Below are 19,661 nucleotides of genomic sequence, written 5' to 3'. Positions count from 1 at the left end.
CTACAAGGAGGGTTTTATAGGAAAGAGAAGTGAAAAGGTATCGCATTACAAGAAAAGCGATAGCATTATAATGTAAACCTTTTTGAAATTCAAGTATTCAAGTAGTGACATTTCTCCACTTCGGCCTTAATAACAGAAAGCTATCAAACGCTATATATCTCTCAATATCACATCACAGCTTTCCTGTTGGCGGGCGATTTAGCGAATTCGCCACTATCATCGCAAGGTCACAGAGACAGATCCGTGGCCCTAGATATACAACTTTATTTCCCCTTTAATATCTCAAAAAGTACTGAATGGATTGACACAAAATATCCAAAAGTGTAATCTGCATACCGAAACCTACCTTGCTGCCAAACTTAGTGTAATTCTGTCAAGCGGTTCGGGCTGTAGTCGTGTTCAAAACTCCTAAGGGAATTAACATGGGAAAAGCACATTTTTTTTTTCCCCTGCCCCCCTTGCTGTCTGGCCCGCTTGACTGATCACCTCAAAACTGTCCATGCGCAACAAGAATTACAGCACGCTTTTTTGGAAAATTTCATGAAGATTTGTCAAACGGTGCCAACGATATAGACAAGTCAAAAGACACTCTTTTCTATGGAAACAGGGACGTTATAGTTAGTAAATAGAATTAAAAAAGCATAGAAATTCATAAAAAAAAAAAACAAAGGTTACACACATTTTAAATGTACAAAACTATAGAAATTCAGCTGTTATAGTTAGAGTTATTTCAAGTAAGTGTAACTCGTGTCTTAAGGTAACTATAACTCACAACCCCATCATGCACATTTTTTTTCCTCGAAAATGTTACTGCAAATATTAAATTGATTACTTTGATATTATCAATTATGTTATCGAAGATGTCATGAGTGCTGTAATATGCGAGTAATTAACAGTTCATGGCGAGAGCGCAAGTTTTAGTTACGAGTTATAGTTATCTGAAATAACTAACTACAACAGCTGAATTTTGATGGTTTTGCACATTTAAATGTGAGCCTAACTATAACGCCCCTGTAACCTTTGTTTTTTTCAGTGAATTTTTATGTTTTTTTTTTTTTAGTGTAAAGTAATTTTAATTAATATATGTTAATCCAACCATCTGTGTGCAAGGGCGAAGGCCGTGCGCGGCGTAGCTTGGCCGCAGGGCCTTGGCCAGTCACCTATAACCACCCAACCCCGCACCACACACAGCTTTCAGCCATGAACAGCGGGGGTTGACCGCTGGGACTAGGCCCCGTGGCCAGCCCCCTATAATTACCCAACCCAATGCCATGCACCACCTCGCCGGGGCTGCCTAAAAGTTATTTTTGGGGTGGTTCAGGGAGGCTAGGGGGACACCCCCCCCCCCCAACCCCAGGGCTACCTAATAAAAAATGTGTGCGCGTCTGTGGGGGGAAGACACCGCCACCCACCCCTCAATCCCCTAGCACTACCACCTCCCCAGAGCTACCTAAACAAAATTGCTGGGGTGGTCATGCAGGCCCCAACCGGGCCACTCAACCATCACCTCCCCAGGCGTTATATTAAAAATTGTTAATAATAATAATAATAAAATGGAAACCTCTCTCTCTCTCTCTCTCCCTGTGGCGTGAAGGGTGAACAGGGATTGGAAGTAAGTGAACAAGCCACACTTATACCCAATGTTCTATCACAAATCAAGTGATGAGTATAACCTTTCTCACCATGCACGACCCAGCATGAGCACATCTGTGAACTCACCTATATTTGGTGACTGTCACCCAATTTTCACCCGTATTCACCCGCATACCAAACAAAATGCCTCCATACACTTTAATGGGGTCATCCACTTTTTAACCTTTGAAAACCCTTCAAAACAGTGTTCATTCTCTACTCATCGTACTCTTAAAGATCTCACATAACCCACAATTTTAAATGAAGAAGTTGACAGGTAGGTATTAGAAACTGATGAGGATGGTCAATCCACGTAGCTTGGTAAAATGCACTACATAAATTACTGAGAAAAGCAGAAACATGCACAACTTTAGCGCTATTGTAACAACCACACTGAGTTACAACATTCCTAAGTGTTTCAACCAGACATTGTAAATTAACAATGTACAATGTCTCAAAATCATTAGGGAAGTTCAGCAAATAAAAGTTCACACCTTATAAATCTCCAGATCTGATAGAGACTTCTAATCGCAGATTCCTTATTTTAGAAATATCCCCAGGCATCAGGCTGGATCTAGATTTTTTTTTGCCGTAATAAGTGCCGGCAGGTGGTGATGCCTTGGAACACGTGGAAAGAGCATGCAAACACTTAAGGGGTTGCTTCTTGTCCAATGTGTAGCAAATCCTAATGGAGAGCACGACCCAAGGGAAGATTGTTCATTTCTGCATGGTCTTTACCTTTTTTGCTCCAACATACCCCAAGAAGAGTTGGTCGTCCAACCCGGAACTCTCTCATGCAGTCAAGACAGAACAACAACGTTCTTTTTGGGTCCAGATGGTGAAGTCATTCCTATTCCTTGGAGGGATGCAGTGGAGCATAAAAAGGCAGGGTGCCGGATTGGCCTAAATGATAGAGAGTGACCGCTTTTGGTGGAAAGGAAGCTCTACTGGGAAGAACCAGCTTGGCTGGGTACTTTTTCAGGTATGGAGACTTGAATGACAAAGCGTGAATCTCACTGACCCTCCAGACAGATGTTATTGCCACCAGAAACAGCTTCTTGATAGTAAGGAGAGGACAGATGTGCAGGGGTTCTGAGGGAGCCCACATGAGAACAGTTAGTAATAGATTAAGGTCCCACTAAGGCATGAGCCAGAATATAAATATATTCCACTTAATTGGAGCCATGCCGCTGGCTCATGCCTCAGTGGGACCTTAATCTAGTACTAACGTTTCTCATGTGGGCTCCCTTAGAACCACTGCACACCTGTCCTCTCCTTACTATCAAGAAGACCTGTTGGATAGAGCATAGGAATTTGCTCCCGTTTGCCAATTACTATAGGTTGGAGGCAGTGTTGCTCTTGTTTTGCTGCCTCCTAACTGGTTTGGCAGCTGATAAGGCACTTCTACTTGGCTGTGGAGCACCATCCAAGTACAGTTTAATTACGCCTGGAATGTTTTTGTTACTTGGACGGACTATTTTTCTTTGTTTCCTGCCTCTCGTGTTTGTATTGTAGGTATTTGTAAATCACGTTCCGGCCATAGCATCGAAGCGCTGAGAAGATCCGGTGAGTCATGAGGGTTGTGAAACAGACAGGGGACTGTGGCCACGAGCAGCCCTAGTCACAGCCTCCCTATTGGGAGAACAGACAAGTTTTCAAATGCTTATAGAAACAGGATTATGACTCTACCTGCCTAATAGCAGGAGGGAGAGCATTCCAGAGTCTAGCACCTACCACCGAGAAGGCTTTATCCTCCATCTCACCCTATGGCAGCGAGGCACCGAGATGAGCTGCAGAGAGGAAGACCTAAGCGGTCGGCTGGGCTGATAGTGCTGCAGGGCCGAACAAAGATAATCACAGCCACCTTGATGATGAGCCTTATATGTTAAGCAGAGTGTTATTGAACTTAATGTGTTTTTCCACCGGAAGCCAGTGGAGTTGTCTAAGACTCCTGCTGGCTGAAGCAGACCGTGGTAGATCAAGGACCAGCCGTGCGACTGCATTCTGAATAAGCTGAAGCCTATGAAGTGTGGACTTGGTGATATTTAACATTAAGGTATTGCAGTAGTCCAATCTAGACATCACAAGCGCAGGACAACCATAATTTTCAGGTCTTCCTGAATAAAGGCAAACATTTTCTTGAGCGTTCTCAGTGCCCAGTAACAGCATTTAACCGTCTGGTTCACTTGTTGCTCTACAGATAGAGATTTATCAAACACAATGCCCAAGTTTCTGGCTGAGGAACGTGGGGCTGGGCAATCGCTACACGATTCTGGCCACTAGCGGGGACTCCATAAGTTAGTGTCTACACCGAAAAGAATAATTTCTGTTTTTTCCCCATTAAGTTTGCGACAGTTACGGCTCATCCAGTTGTTAATCTCACTGATGCATTGATAGAATCTGTCTGCCAACGCCTCCCAATTGTGAGAGACTGGGATAATCAGCTGAGTATCATCCGCGTAAGAAACCACTTGAAAGCCGAATGAGCGCACCAGTCTGGCCAGAGGGGCCACGTACAGTTTAAACAACGTGGGGCTGAGCGAGGACCCTTGTGGTATCCCACAGGGGAGTTGAAATTAATTAGCCCTGTAATCTCCGCAGGACACTGAGATGGATCTATCCGTGAGAAAGGATTTGAGAATGTCAAGTGCCTTCTCTCTAGCTCCCGCCTGATGCAGATGCCGGACCAGCATTTGTGGGGAGATGGTGTCAAACCCCACGGAAAGATCCAGGAGGGCAAGGATGGCACCCTCCCCTTGATCCACTCTTCTACTAATTATATCAGCCGAGGATATCAGAGTGGATTCCGTGATGAGAGGGACCAAATCCTCCATTGGCCTGTAGAAAGTCAGCCAATTCCGTATTAAGATGTTTTTCCAAAATCTTGGCCGTGGTGGGTAATAGGGAGATTGGCCGTAGATTTTCAGATTATTAGGTTCCCCGCCTGCTTTCTCTGGGTGAGAGATCACAATGGATTACTTCCAGGCTGGGGGAATGCACACCTCCCCAAGGAAGTCGGCATACACTGGTTCCAAGGCTGCCAAAACCATATCCGGTACTAACTTTAGTATGCGCGGCGGACAGGGGTCATTTGGTGAGCCGGACTTGACTCACCAGCAGATCGGCAATTCTATTGGCTGATAATTGTGAAAAACTAGTCAGCTTAGGCCTGGGATCTGTAAGCGAGGTTTCCTCCAGATCGCCTCCATCCCGTTCCTGAGGGAGTCGCGCACAATTCGCATGCAGCTGAACAATTTTATTCTTAACAAAGTCTGCGACTCTTTGGCAAAAGGTGGGGGAATTCTCCAGACCAGGCGAAGAAGTGGGGAGAGTTAGGGTACGAACCACTTTAAAGAGTTCCCCTGGAGCACTCTGTGATTCGCTGATTTTGCGAGAGAAGTATTCTATTTTTGTTTTTTTGATAGCTAATTTATATTTTTCCAGGGCGGCCCTAAGTGTGCCTCTCTCCATCATGGTCTTGTGTGCCTGCCATTTGCGTTCCTGCCTACGGTACAGTCTCTGTAAATCTTGAAGTTTCTCTGAGTGCCATGGAGCGGACGAAGGGCGCCCCGGCTTGGTGCCTAGTTTCACCGGGGGGTGGGGTGGGAGAGTGTGCCAATCGCCATTCCAACCACTAGTTCAAAAGCCTCCAGCTTAGGGATGCCCTGTGCTATTGCCTGATCCCAACCTGACTTAAGAGAGCCCTGGCCAGGCTCGCCTCCTCCACCTTATGCCATGCTCTACCAAGCCTGGGGGCGAGAGGCGCTTTGGTGGCAAGTGATGTGCCAGCTACCCTAAAGGTCAACAGATGATGGTCTGTCCAGTCCAAGGCCATATTGTCTAGCCTGGTAAAGTTATTGTGCCAGAAGAAAATGCCATCCAACATGTGTCCAGCTCCGTGTGAGGGGACAGAGTCAGAGAGAACCCAGTCAAGACTAGACTTCAAGCGTAGGAACTCCCTTGTGGCTGGATCCGCACTGTCTTCCAGATGGAGATTGAAGTCGCCCAATACTACAGCTTTGGGGGTTAGGGCAATAGTTTCGATTATGACTGGCCATGTGGAAATGAAGTTATTCTTGGGGCCTGGGGGGCGATAGATTAACAGGCACTCGAGGAGTATGGTGTACTGAAGACGTATCTTGAAAAATGCCCCTTCGCTAACGGCCTGTCTTAAGTCTTCAAGAGTGCAATGGAGATTACTCCTAGTAATAACCGCAATCCCACCTCCCCTCTTCCCCCGCCTATTGAGTCTGGAAAATGAGTAGCCCATGGGGATGCTGCCAGAAAGTCCGGGTTGGAGTACTCTTTGGACCAAGTTTCAGTAATGAAGAGGCAATCGAGATTGCCAGCTTAAATCAAATCCCTTATTTCTAGCGAATGCTTGCCCAAAGAACGGGCATTAATTAACCTGCAACTCAGATGTGGCCCAGTAGTGCCTCGAAGTGTACCTCGGGTACTTGCCTGTCATTCTGTGGTGATGCTGTAGGGTGCCATGTGAATACCCCGCAGCTCCATCCCCTTAATAGGTCTGGATCATCCGGATCACAGCGCGTATGTGTCACCCTGGTTTTTAAAGCCAGGAGCTCCTGTCTGGCATATTTCTGAGAAGAGGGAGCACAAGCCCCCAGGACAGAGTAACTGGCCCTCGGCCCTGTTGGGGTGCGGACAGGCGCAGACGGGCTTGCCTTAGGCGCGGCAGCGGCACGCCCACTGCGCGGCGCGTCCCCATCCATTTAAATACGGAAATGGGGGGCCGGCCGGCTGAACCTGCCAAAAGAAGACTAGACCGCCCACCACCTCCCACCTTCAAGATGGGCGCCGCTACGCCGACCCAGGAGGGCTCTAACAGGGCCTAAACTTGGAAGAGAAGCCGGCCGTGGCGTGGACCATCAGGCAAGCAGAAGGGAGCAAATGGAAGTCCAAAGCCAAGAAATTAAAACAGTGAGCAATTTTCCTTTTTGAGACATGAGCGCATAATAAAACAATAAAAAAAGCTTCCCTCTGCCGTATTAAAACTGTAAAAGGCTTCCCCCTGCAGAGTTACAAAAAAAACAATAAAATAGCCATAAAATAGCCAGGAGGCGAGTGTGTGAAAAAGCACCTCAGGCCAGAACACCAAGCAAATATCAATGTCCCTTGAATAATACTCAATTCACAATGCCCACACACTCACGGTATCGACTCTGCGCGGCCGTGTCTCCATCCGTTTAAATACGGAAAGGGAAGCCTGCCGGTTGAACCTGCCAAAAAAGACTAGACTGCCCACCGCCTCCCAGATGGACGCTGCTACGATGACCGGTGAGGGCTCTAACAGGTCCTAAACCCAGGAGAGAAGCCGGCCGTGGCGTGTTTGTCAGTAAGCACTCGTGTTCACATGCACAGTCACCTCGTTTGCCCTTCACTTGGTCCTTACTTTACATAATCAGTAATTACAAGTAGTTGTGTTGTGCATGTGTTATGTCCATTTTTTGGGGGTTTATATAGCATGAAATCTACCTAGGATTAAAATCCTAAACAGCGGCTTTTACCGCACAGCCGGAGAGCCGTTACTAAAATATTCACTGCACTCGGGGAAACTCACCCCATAATGCTTTGCAGGCATTCCTTTTACAATAATTTATTTGGCCACAACTCAGTCTGTGGTGGCCCTAGGCCAATGGGACCACCACCAAAATATTCAGAAGGATGTGCTCTTTCTGTCTAGGCCATCTTGTGGATCACACTAGGTTAGGGTGGGACCAAACATCATAACCTCTTCCACCATTCAATGCATATTTAAATTCTCTTAAAGCAGGAACTTTTGTTTTTACAGCTGAGAGGAGTCTTCTAAGGGCCTTGTTTCTAATAATATTCTGACAGACTTGCTCAGCCTGCAAATGTGTAGTGCACTATGCTCTGCAAGGGCTATAGGATGGTAATTGCCGCAAAGCACTACTAACTCAGTAGGCTCCACAAGTACATCTAGCCACAACCAGCGGTATTGCACCTTCTGCTAATGCACAAACACAGTTTAGTTCTGATAAAGGTTTAATGTATGCACAAACACATTTTATTTCTGATGCAGCTTTAATATACAGCATGCCTAAATATTTCAGCCATTTCACTCAGGACCTAGTACTTCTCCAGCCTTTTCCAGGTTTGGGGGACATTCTGAGCTTCCAGCGTCAGAAGACGTTCTGGCAGCGTTCTGTGACACTGTACTCTGAGTGCTTTTGGCTCCACAAGGACATCTAGCCACAGCCAGAGGTACTACACCTTCTGCTGTTGACTCTACAGGGACATCGAGCCACGACTGGTGGTACTGCACCTTCTGTTGTTGAATCTACAGGGACATCTAGTAACACCCTGCAGCACTGCACCCTTGTGCCACTGACTCCACAGTTAAAAGATATAAAAAATGCCTGCTAGGCCTGAAAATGTGTAATACACTATGCTCTCAAGCAGCTGATTATATTGTTACACTGCAATGTTCTTTATCATTTTTTGTGTGATTATGCCCTCTAGGGTCTGAGCATATGGTTACATGACCATGTTTTTTCCAAATGTTATTTTTACTGTGGTGCTCTGTAGGGACTGTTCAGACCACTACAGTCTAATGGCAAGTGTGTGAAGGCATGCACAAACACAGTTTATTTCTGATAAAGGTTTAATGTGCTGCATGGCTAAATATTTATAAGGTCCCAAATGTGAGGCTGTCAATATTATTTACAATGCCAACAGCTCTAACTCTCGCTAATGCGAGACCTATTGCATTGCATTGTTTGCTAATAACTTTGGTGCCTTTTAATGAACCTTCACAAAAGTTTCCAAGAAAATACAATGCTCACTTCAGCTGCTGTCTGGAAAGATTTGGGACGATCTGTCAAGCGAGGGCCGAGAAAAAGGGGGTGTCCCAAAATGCATTTTCCACATTTATTTTTCCATGGTGATCTTGAGCAGCGATAGCGTCAAAACTACTGGACAGAATTACACAAAAATTTGGCAGAAAGGAAGCTCTTGGTCCAGAAAGAGCCCTTTTTGTTTTCTGGTGTAAATCCGTTCAGTAGTTTTTGAGAAATTAAACAAAATCTAAATTTGTATATATACGGACGCAGATCCGTCGCATATCTAACACAAAGCATTGTGGCTCTGCGCGACAGACAATAGCACTGTGATCGGCTGGCGGCCACCTGTGGAAAAAGTCGCGGCCGCCATCTTATGAACCAGTGCATGACCCCGGGGGATGGAAATAGGTACTGCACATAATAAAAGGGCTCACGGTACAGGTACTCTGACCCCATGAGTTTCACCAAGGAGTGTCTGAGGGACCCCGTATGTGTTTGAAATGGTTCAAAACTTATTTTCCCCATTTTTATGGAGTAACAACTCTGTTGCTTCCCCCTGGCACAAAAAAAAAACAAAAAAACACACAATCACAGACACACACAAACAGATACTCATGCACTCACTGACAGACCCACCGAGACACTTACACACCTACACACAGACCCAGGGACACTTGCACACCCACTCAGGCTCACTGAGTCACTCATACGTTCACTCTCACACCCACTGATACCCTCATGCATGCACTCACAAACCCATACAGATCCTAAAACTCACTGACAGAGCCACTGAGACCCTCACTCACCCACTACAGTCCCACTCGGACACTCATGCAGCCACTCACAGACCCACTCAGACACTGACATGCTCACTTACAGATGCACTCAGATGTGCATGAACCACTCGCCTTGACCATCACACACCCACCAAGATCCAGTCACATACTCATGCACCCACTCACAAACATGATTGGCATGGTTACCCCCTAACCTTTTGCCTTTGCTGATGCTATGTTTTGATTGAAAGTGTGCTGGGACCCTGCTAACCAGGCCCCAGCACCAGTGTTCTTTCCCTAAACTGTACCTTTGCTTCCACAATTGGCACAGCCCCGGCACTCAGGTAAGTCCCTTGTAACTGGTACCCCTGGTACCAAAGGCCCTGATGCCAGGGAAGGTCTCTAAGGGCTGCAGCATGTCTTATGCCACCCTGGTGACCCCTCACTCAGCACATGCACACTGCCTCACAGCTTGTGTGTGCTGGTGGGGAGAAAATGACTAAGTCGACATGGCACTCCCCTCAGAGTGCCATGCCAACCTCACACTGCCTGTGGCATAGTTAAGTCACTCCACTAGCAGGCCTTACAGCCCTAAGGCAGGGTGCACTATACCACAGGTGAGGGCACACCCATAGAACACAGTTAAGTACCTTGTAAAAGGTACCCATGGTACCAAGGGCCTTGTGACAACGGTAGGTCCCAGAAGACTGCAGCATGTATTATACCACCCTGGGGGTGGTCCCTTCACCAAGCACATGCACACTGCCTTTGCAGCTTGTGTGTGCTGGCGGGGTGAAAAAGGCAAAGTCGACATGGCACCTCTCTCATGGTGCCATGCCCTGCCTGTGGCATAGTTAAGTCACCCCTCAAGCAGGCCTTACAGCCCTATGGCAGGGTGCACTATACCACAGGTGAGGGCATAGCTGCAAGAGCACTATGCCCCTACAGTGTCTAAGCAAAACCTTAGACATCGTAAGTGCAGGGTAGCCATAAGAGTATATGGTCTGGGAGTTTGTCAAACACGAACTCCACAGTTCCATAATGGCTACACTGAAAACTGGCAAGCTTGGTATCAAACTTCTCAGCACAATAAATGCACACTGATGCCAGTGTGCAATGTATTGTAACATACACCCAGAGGGCATTTTAGAGAGGCCCCCTGAATACCAACCCGACTTCTAGTGTAGGCTGACCAGTTTCTGACAGCCTGCCACACGCAGACATGTTGCTGGCCACATGGGAGAGTGCCTTTGTCACTCTGTGGCCAGGAACAAAGCCTGTACTGGGTGGAGGTGCTTCACAACTACCCCTGTAGGAACTGTAACACCTAGCGGTGAGCCTCAAAGGCTCACCCCTTTTGTTACAGCGCCCCAGGGCATCCCAGCTAGTGGAGATGCCCGCCCCTCCGGTCACTGCCCCCACTTTTGGCGGCAAGGCTGGAGGAAATAATGAGAAAAACAAGAAGGAGTCACCCACCAGTCAGGAGAGCCCCTAAGGTGTCCTGAGCTGAGGTGATCCCTGCCTTTAGAAATCCTCCATCTTAGTTTTGGAGGATTCCCCCAATAGGATTAGGGATGTGCCCCTCCTCCCCACAGGGAGGAGGCACAAAGAGGGTGTAGCCACCCTCCAGGACAGTAGCCATTGGCTACTGCCCTCTCAGACCTAAACACACCCCTAAATTCAGTATTTAGGGGCTGCCCACAACCTAGGAAACTAGATTCCTGCAACCTTAACAAGAAGAACGACTGCTGACCTGAAGCCCTGCAGAGAAGACGACAACCGCTTTGGCCCCAGCCCTACCAGCCTGTCACCTGCGTCGAAAACCTGGAACCAGCGACCTCTGAAGCCTCAGAGGACTGCCCTGGACTAAAGGACCAAGAAACTCCAGTGAGCAGCGGCTCTGCTCAACAACAGCAACTTCTTTGCAACAAAGAAGTAACTTTCAACGACTGCACATTTCCTGCCGGAAGCGTGAGACTTCACACACTGCACCCGACGCCCCTGGCTCAAGATCCAGAAGACAAACACCACAGGGAGGACTCCCCGGCGACAACGAGGCCGTGAGTAGCCAGAGACGACCCCCCCTGAGTCCCCACAGCGACACCTGCATACAGAATCCAGAGGCTCCCCCTGACCGCAACAGCCTGCAACAAGGGACCCGACTCCTGGAACCAGCACTGCACCCGCAGCCCCCAGGACCTGAAGGAACTGAACCTCAGCGCAGGAGTGACCCCCAGGCGACCCTCTGCCTAGCCCAGGTGGTGGCTGTCCCGAAAAGCCCCCCTGTGCCTGTCTGCACCGCTAGAGTGCCAGGTCCCTCCATTGATTCCTAGCTGAAACCAGACGCCTGTTTTGCACACTGCACCCGGCCGCCCCTGTGCCGCTGAGGGGGTGTTTTGTGTGCCTACCTGTGTCCCACCCAGTGCTCTACAAAACCCCCCCTGGTCTGTCCCCGAGGACTCTGGTACTCACCTGCTGGCAGACTGGAACCGGAGCATCCCTGTTCTCCATAGGCACCTATGTGTTTTGGGCACCACTTTGACCTCTGCACCTGACCGGGGTTGCCCTGAAGCCCCAACAGTGGGCTGCCTATCCCCCAGAACTGAGACTTGTAAGTGTTTTACTTACCTCCTAATCTAACCTTTATTTACTTCCCCCAGGAACTGTTGATTTTTGCACTGTGTCCACTTTGAAAATAGCTTATTGCCATTTTTACAAAGACTGTATATGATATTGCTTTTATTCAAAGTTCCTAAGTTACCTAAGTGAAGTACCTTGCATTTTATGTGTTTACTTCAAATCTTGAACCTGTGGTTCTTAAAATAAACTAAGAAAATATATTTTTCTATATAAAAACTATTGGCCTGGAATTAAGTCTTTGAGTGTGTGTTCCTCATTTATTGCCTGTGTGTGTACAACAAATGCTTAACACTACCCTCTGATAAGCCTACTGCTCGAGCACACTACCACAAAATAGAGCATTAGAATTATCTAATTTTGCCACTCTCTTACCTCTAAGGGGAACCCTTGGGGACTGTGCACACTATCTCTCACTTTGAGATAGTATATACAGAGCCAACTTCCTACAGCACCCACTCACAGTCCACTCACACTTGCACACCCATCCACAGACCCAGACAGACACTTACACGCCCACTCAGAGACCCACTGAGTCACTCATACATCCACTCACACACCCACTGACACTGGCATCCACCCACAGACCCACACAGATCCTCATGCACTCAATGACAGACCAACTGAGTCTCTCACTTACACACTGACAGTCACGCACAGATACTTATGCAGCCACTCAAAGACTCACTCAGACACTGATCCACTCACAGACTCACTCATGCACCCACTCACACACCCACGTTGACTGTCATGGACCCACTTAGAGATCCACTCAGACACTCATGCAATCACTCCCATACCCACTCTGAGCATCATGCACTCATTCACAGACCCACTCAGACACTTGCATACCCATCCACAGACCCAGACACTTCCACACCCATTCAGAGATCCACTCAGTGACTCATACACCCACTCACAGACCCACTGACACCCTAAAGCATCGACTCAGAGACCCTGATGCGCTCAGTGAGAGACCCACAGATACCCTAAGTTACTCACAGTACCACTCACACTTATGCACCTACTCACAGACTCACTCAGACTGACACACTCACTCACAGACACTCAGACACTTATGCAGACACCCACACACCCACTTTGACTGCCATGTACCCACTCACCTAGTCACAGAGCCAATCAGAGTCTCACTCATCCACTCACACATCGATTCAGAATGTCACATATTCATTTCTAGAGCACTCAAATACTTATGGATCCTTAAGAGACCTCATTAGACTTCCACTGAGGTTTTGAGAATTGTATTGCCACACAAAGAGTGGAAGAAAAGTATATGAACAATATGTTGGTGTTGTGCATTCAATTTGAGCTTTTGGTTTGCGAATCTGTGTTGGAGTCGTGACTCCAACATTTTTGTTAAAAAGATATTCAGATTTTCTTTGTAATTTAAAGTGTGTTTGGAGTATAGAGTGGCTCTAAAAAGAGCCTTTGTGTTTATTGTGTGTATGTGTTTAGTACACATAAGAGCAGATGCAGAGTGTCAGGTTGCTGAGAAACACACTGTAGCCTTCATCTGTGAAGTGCACACCATCTCTTCTATATATCCCTTTCATGTGAAACTGGAGGTTATTATTGTAGATAGAGCCCATGTTATGGGCTCTGAGGAATGCTGGAACACTTTTAATATCATGTTTCCTGGCTTTGTCAATCTGTAGACAGAATTGATTTGGTCATTTCAATTTCTGCCTCTGGCATACGTGAGAGAACACAAAATAGGAAAAGGTGCATTAATTTAACACAGCTATCCTTCATAGGATTTCCAATCCTACCCTAGTCAGTGTGTCGCGGTCAACCATCACAGTGCACAATTATGAGGTAAGGTGGTTGATAATCTCTAATGCTTTCAACCAATGGAAGCAATTGGTGCCACTTTAACCCTCTTTGGCCAACCCAAGTAATATCCACGTTAGGCAAACTCAGGTCCCTGGTAATGACACTCTTTCTAGCATACTCACTAGCCTAAATAACATAGCAGTGAACTATAATCCAGACTCTGAACATTTTGAAGAGATGCAGCAGTTGCACACAGGAGAAAGCTGCAGCTGAATGAAGGAGTTTTCAAAATGTGAGGCGGTTAAATGGAGGGAGCACCAGATTTTTAAAAAGCACATATTTGATTGGATTTTGCAAAAACAGTGATAGATAAAAGTAGGTTGTGATTGAAAAAATTAAGTCTGTCAACTAGTGATTGGTTCTTATTTTTTTAAACAACTAATCTTATTTTGGATATGGTTATATTTAGTAATAGCCAACCACACCTGATACAGCAAACAGTAAAGTTAGACTGCTGCTAAAAAGAAATGCTATGAACTTTTGAACTCCTGGTACAGTAGAGTGTTCTGCAGGAGGTTGTTATCCTCCTATTGGAGAAGCACGCAATTTCTTATAGTGGAAAGGGTACCAGGCAAGTGGTGCTCCTCACATTCACATGTTACTATGGATAAAAGACACACCCGATTTTGGAGCAGAAAGTGATGAGTCTGCGTTGTCATTTACAGAACAATATATTACGTGCAGAGTGGTGAAAAAGATCTCAGAGAACAAGTTTTGCGTTTTCACATAGATGTGGGAAATAATGTCGTAGTACATACAGGTCCAAAGAAAATGTTTATATAAAATGTTAATTTGGATTTCCAAGACCTGTCATTTCAAAAGGAAGAGTGAACAGCTTGTCTTCAGTAAGACATACACTAACATGGAAATCACTAAAGAACACATACAACTTAAAAAGAAGTGAAGATTCCAAATACATTAATGACTACAATCCTGTGATTTTAAAAATGTGGAATGCTATCATGGACATTCAATTTGTTGCAGACAACTCCATCACTGTGGCTCGGTACGTTACATCGTACATCACAAAATCTGAAACAACTGAAATTAAAGTTGTGGGAGGAGATTTCTGCAGAGAAGGCCCTCAGCAAGAAATTTTCAGCTTGAAAATGCTTTCCCATGGGGCAATGGGGTCCTATGAAACATGTGACAGATTGAGTTCTGCAAGTTTGTTCTCAAAATCAAAAGAGATTGTCTGGGTAAGTCTTGGTTTATCTTCTACAACAAAAAGAGCATTTCCCTGAAATTCAGTACTTGGCAGAGTTTGACCCAGCAAGTATAGGTATTGTAAAGTCAAATATGTTGGATACATATTATCCAAGAAGAAGTCCACATCTAGAAGACAAGTGCATTTAAGAAATTCTCAAAACTACAGATATGGAAGTAATGGAAGTGAAAACATAGGAGGAAAATATGCAGTTCATGGATGTGATGGATGTTTAGTCAAACATGAAAACAACATTTATTTAACTATCGAATGCTTAGCTGTCAAACTCCTGATAAGAGACTTTTTGTATATAGCACTTCTTCAACTGTTCAAACCTTGGCATAATGAATTACAATTACTTGAAAATTAGGATTAATATGAGGATTCTTTTAATGCTGTCAAAAATAGTATTCAGTGTCGGATGTTCAATAACTACTTAGAAATGCTAAATGATGAGCTACAACAGGAAGAAATTATTGTTGCTGAGGTAGCCAAGGATAGTTCTTAAAGCAGCCAAAGTTCAGCAACTTCAAGTCAGGATCTTCCTGGAAAACCTATTATTGACAATGAAGCTGCAATAGCTATGAATGAAGTGGAATCTGCCATGGAACAAGCTAGACAGGAATCGGTAGATCTTAAACAGTTAGTTGGTCAGCTCAACAATGAACAAGAAGAGATTTACAAAGTAAAATGTAAAATAGAACATGGGTTACGACACGAGAAAAAGGAATGCAATTACTCATCATTCAAGCCAATAATATTATATATTATTTGTCAGGCAGGTACAGAAAAAAGCTTTTTAATGAAAGTTGTCTCTACTTACTAACAGAAAACTACAGATTCAAACTTATTGTGCGTAGTAACTACACCTACTGGATTAGCTGCACACAATATCAAGGGAATAACATCACATAGACTTCTTATGCTACCTGTAGAACATGAAAATAAACTGTAATACCAGAAGTTATCTGGTGAGGTTTGTCATGAGGTAGCAAGAGTTTTAAAGAAAAGGAAGCTTATGATTATTGAAGAGGCAAGCATGGTTTCAAATCTTATGTTTGCTTTTTCTACCTGCGAAAGCAAGAGATTTAAAAAACTGAATGCAACTTCTTGTTTGGAGGAAAGCACTTGATTATTTTTGGAGACCTACTACAACTTACTCATGTAAAAGGACACCCTGTAAAACTCCTTCACATTTAGAGACTCGAAAGGCATTGGGAAATATTGGCAATGTCAACATTTGGCAATATTTCAATAAAAGGAACTTGTGAAAAATATGCGTTAAGCTTCTGACATGGAGTATGGCAATATTCTAATGGACATTTTTAGTAGGACTTCTGACAGAGGAAAGAAAGCTGATGTTGGAAAGTCAACCTATTAAGAAACTTTTTTCTTCTAAGAAGACTGCAGCAGAGCTAATGTATACATTTTGTGAAGAGGGAAAATATATAGTTTCTTTGATGCCTGCACTTCAAGAGTGTGCTGCATTTAATGAAGAATTACTAAAACCTAAGAATGAAGACATTGTGGAGACTACTGCTATTGACAAAATGGAACACCAAAAGGTTACTGCACTGCTGAGTGAAAAATTACAAGATAAATCAAACTCTTTGAAGAACTCTGTATTCAGGTCTGCTGGACTAGAGAAGTATGTACATGTCTGCAGAAACTGTACAGTAATTTTAAGACGTAATTTAAATGAAGAAGGAGGATTGGTAAATGGTGCCATGGGTACAGTTGTTGATTTCATTAATTTTCCTACCCGTGATCAGGTTGAATCCTTAGCTATAAAGTTTGTTAGGTTGATGGCATGAAGCAAATTGGACGATGTGTCGTAGGGTTTTTGCTTGTGAAAGATTTATGTCAGACGAAAACTGTTTCCTGTTTGTCTTGCGTACTCTGTAATGATCCACAAGTCTCAAGGCTTAACAACTGATGCTGCATTCATTAATATCTGAAGTACAGTTTTTAAAGAAGGAATATCATATGTCGCACTGTCACGAGTTTGCACATTATCTGGTTTGTTTCCGATTGCTTTTGAAGAGAAGAAGCTTAATGTAGATGCAAATTGCGTGAGAGAGTAAAATAGATTGAGAAATATGCTCCTCATTTAGGACAGTATCTTGTTTATGAAAAACGGGAATTATGCCCAAGAGGAAATTAACAAAACAAGCAAAGAAAATGATTCAAAATTCTGAAAAGAAAGCTAAAGAACAAGGCATCAAGAAAATAAAACTGGAAGGTTACCAGTTGGATAACACTACTGGTGTAAACTGCAATGCTAATGTTGTTCTCAATGTTTTCTTCCATTTACCACATGTTGTAAATACAATCCAAGACAAACCAAGGAGCACATTCTGCACAGCACTATGTAATTTCCTTGAACACTTACCTAGTGACTAAAGTGTAGTACATTCTGCTTCAAGTATCAGACAACTAGTAGACAAATATAGTGGATCTGTACTATTTTCTGTAAACACTCAACAAGATTCTCAGAAGAAAATGTATATATTGATTAAATATTTGGGCTCAGTTATACATTGAACCATGAGTGTGAACATTACTCTTTCTCATTTACCACTGCAATCCAAACTGAGCAATTTCTCTTCTTAGTTCTGCCAGATTGGAAAAGTGTGTCTTTTGATAAACTAATAAGAAAGAGTGACCAAAACATGACCTGTTCAACTTATAAATCAAGTGTGCTCTCTACATTACTTATACAGAGAAGTGGTAAATATATTATAGCAATGTTTCAACGATGTAGCACAGATGGTTCAAAAATGGACACTGAGATTACAAACGTTAAAGCAGGTCAAATATCAATATCTGGGAAAATGTACTGTACTTTGGCTATCATCGTTCTTAGAGGCCTTAATATTACATCTGGTCATTGTTCTATATATTTAAAAACACAAACTGGATGGACAGAATGTATTGATGATAGTCTCCAATTCAAGCAAAAACTGCCTTTCAAACTTCCTAATTCTTATTTATTGTTTCTTCAACCAAAGTTTTAACATGGATGAGTGGGATAATATTGTATACAGTATTTTTCCTATGTGGATTATTACTACATAACACATAATTCGGCCTAACACGGGTGATGGCTTCAAAACGATGTAAAAAAAGTGTTTTCTGCATGGAATGTAATCAAACAGTTTTCAAGAAACAACCAGTGATGATCTCTATATGCTGATCATCACTGGTTAAGATATCATTCGGCCTATCAAGGGTGATGTCAAGAAAAGATATGGAAAACGTGAATGTGGATGAACATTTTCATAAGATTTATATGGAATGATACCTATACAGTCTTCTCTGTATACAAATATCAACTCTTTAAGACAATATTCGGCCTACTGGGGTTCATATATACAAAAGGAAATGAAAAATGTTAATGCTGGATTACATCTGTCTATACTTTTGTACCAGGTATAATAATAAGGAACAAGTTGTCAGCATCCCTACTTATCTTCACTCTAGTTATTGTAGCTTAAGTAAATTTATTCAGAAATTTTAGTGAATTGTAGCAAATCACTTCTTTGGAGTAAAATACTGTAAAATTACAACTGTGATGCACAGTAATGATAATTTTAAATAACCTGCTATGTGCTTACTTTTTTTTTTCAAGTTCATATGACTGTTTTCCCCCAGTGATGAGCAGCTATACACACTTATTTTATAGTGGAAAACGTATAGAAGCTGAGAACATTGGACAATGGAAGATAACATGTCTATGTAATATGTGTAATTGCCATAAAAAAAATTGCAAGCAGCTCTGCGTTCCGGATTATGACCTTGTTCTCCGCGCCAGCCTTTTCATGGCGGCAACACCGTCATGATAAGGCTGCGGAGAACAGGTGGAGGGACCACAGGAGGGCCCCTGCACTTGGCATGAGCAGTGCAGGGGCCCCCCTGCCCAGCACAGTCGCAATGTCACATTCCGCTTTGCAGACAGTGAACATTGGGAGGGTGCTGGTGCATTGCTACAGCATTGCCGCCGGCTTGTCGGAGAAAATGCTGTAGCCTGTTTCCCGCTAGGCCAGCAGTGGAAACTTAGGCTTCCTTTTGTCGACCTAGCTGGAAATTCAATGACTTCAGCGGGGAGGTCGCCGCGTAGGCGTCAGCCACCCTGTCTGGGTTTTGGCAGATGGAGTTTTCTATCCGCCAAACTCTTAATGTGGCCTTTTGTGATGAAGGTCGCAACAGAAATATTTCTCAAACACCACTTAATGGATTTCCAACTATCCAAGTAAAGGCACACATCTGAATTAGGTTATGGAATTATGAGGTCTGGTGTAATTCCATTCAATGTTTTTTGCTGTAGCAGAGAGCAAATTTCCATTCATGGGAGTTATAATGGAAAATTCTAATTTCTTTAAACCTCTGTGTTTTCCACCTCCTCCTTCTCAGCAGGGTCTGCATTAAGCCACACATCCTGAAATGTATCCAGTTTCGCTATTTTATTATCAAGTTCCATGCAGAGTTGGCAAACCTGGACCAACTTCTAACCAAAGCAAAAAAACATATTTTTAATGGAAACTCATACCTTTCCATAACAATAGAGTCATCATCATCATCTAAGCAATATATATTTACATTTTCACCCCGGAAACAAGGCCATACTACAGATCCTTAGTTGTAATCTGGTTCTGTGGTTCTGCCCTGATGGGGCTGTACAGTCTCATGTTAATGTGCCACCTCCACTGCAAAAGAAGAAGTTAAATAAAA

General features: G+C 44.1%; 1 protein-coding gene across 2 annotated transcripts in view; it reads right to left on the bottom strand.

The window, feature by feature from the left end:
- The window catches only part of SCAPER (S-phase cyclin A associated protein in the ER), a 2,262,878-nt gene that overhangs the window by 1,253,783 nt on the left and 989,434 nt on the right, over positions 1-19,661 (bottom strand). The gene's annotated exons all lie outside the window — the stretch shown is intronic.

The sequence above is a fragment of the Pleurodeles waltl genome, chromosome 3_1 (assembly GCF_031143425.1).
Source record: "Pleurodeles waltl isolate 20211129_DDA chromosome 3_1, aPleWal1.hap1.20221129, whole genome shotgun sequence".
Lineage (NCBI taxonomy): Eukaryota > Metazoa > Chordata > Amphibia > Caudata > Salamandridae > Pleurodeles > Pleurodeles waltl.
The sequence above is the reverse complement of the archived record's forward strand: the minus strand, read 5'-3'. Positions and strand labels throughout refer to the sequence as shown.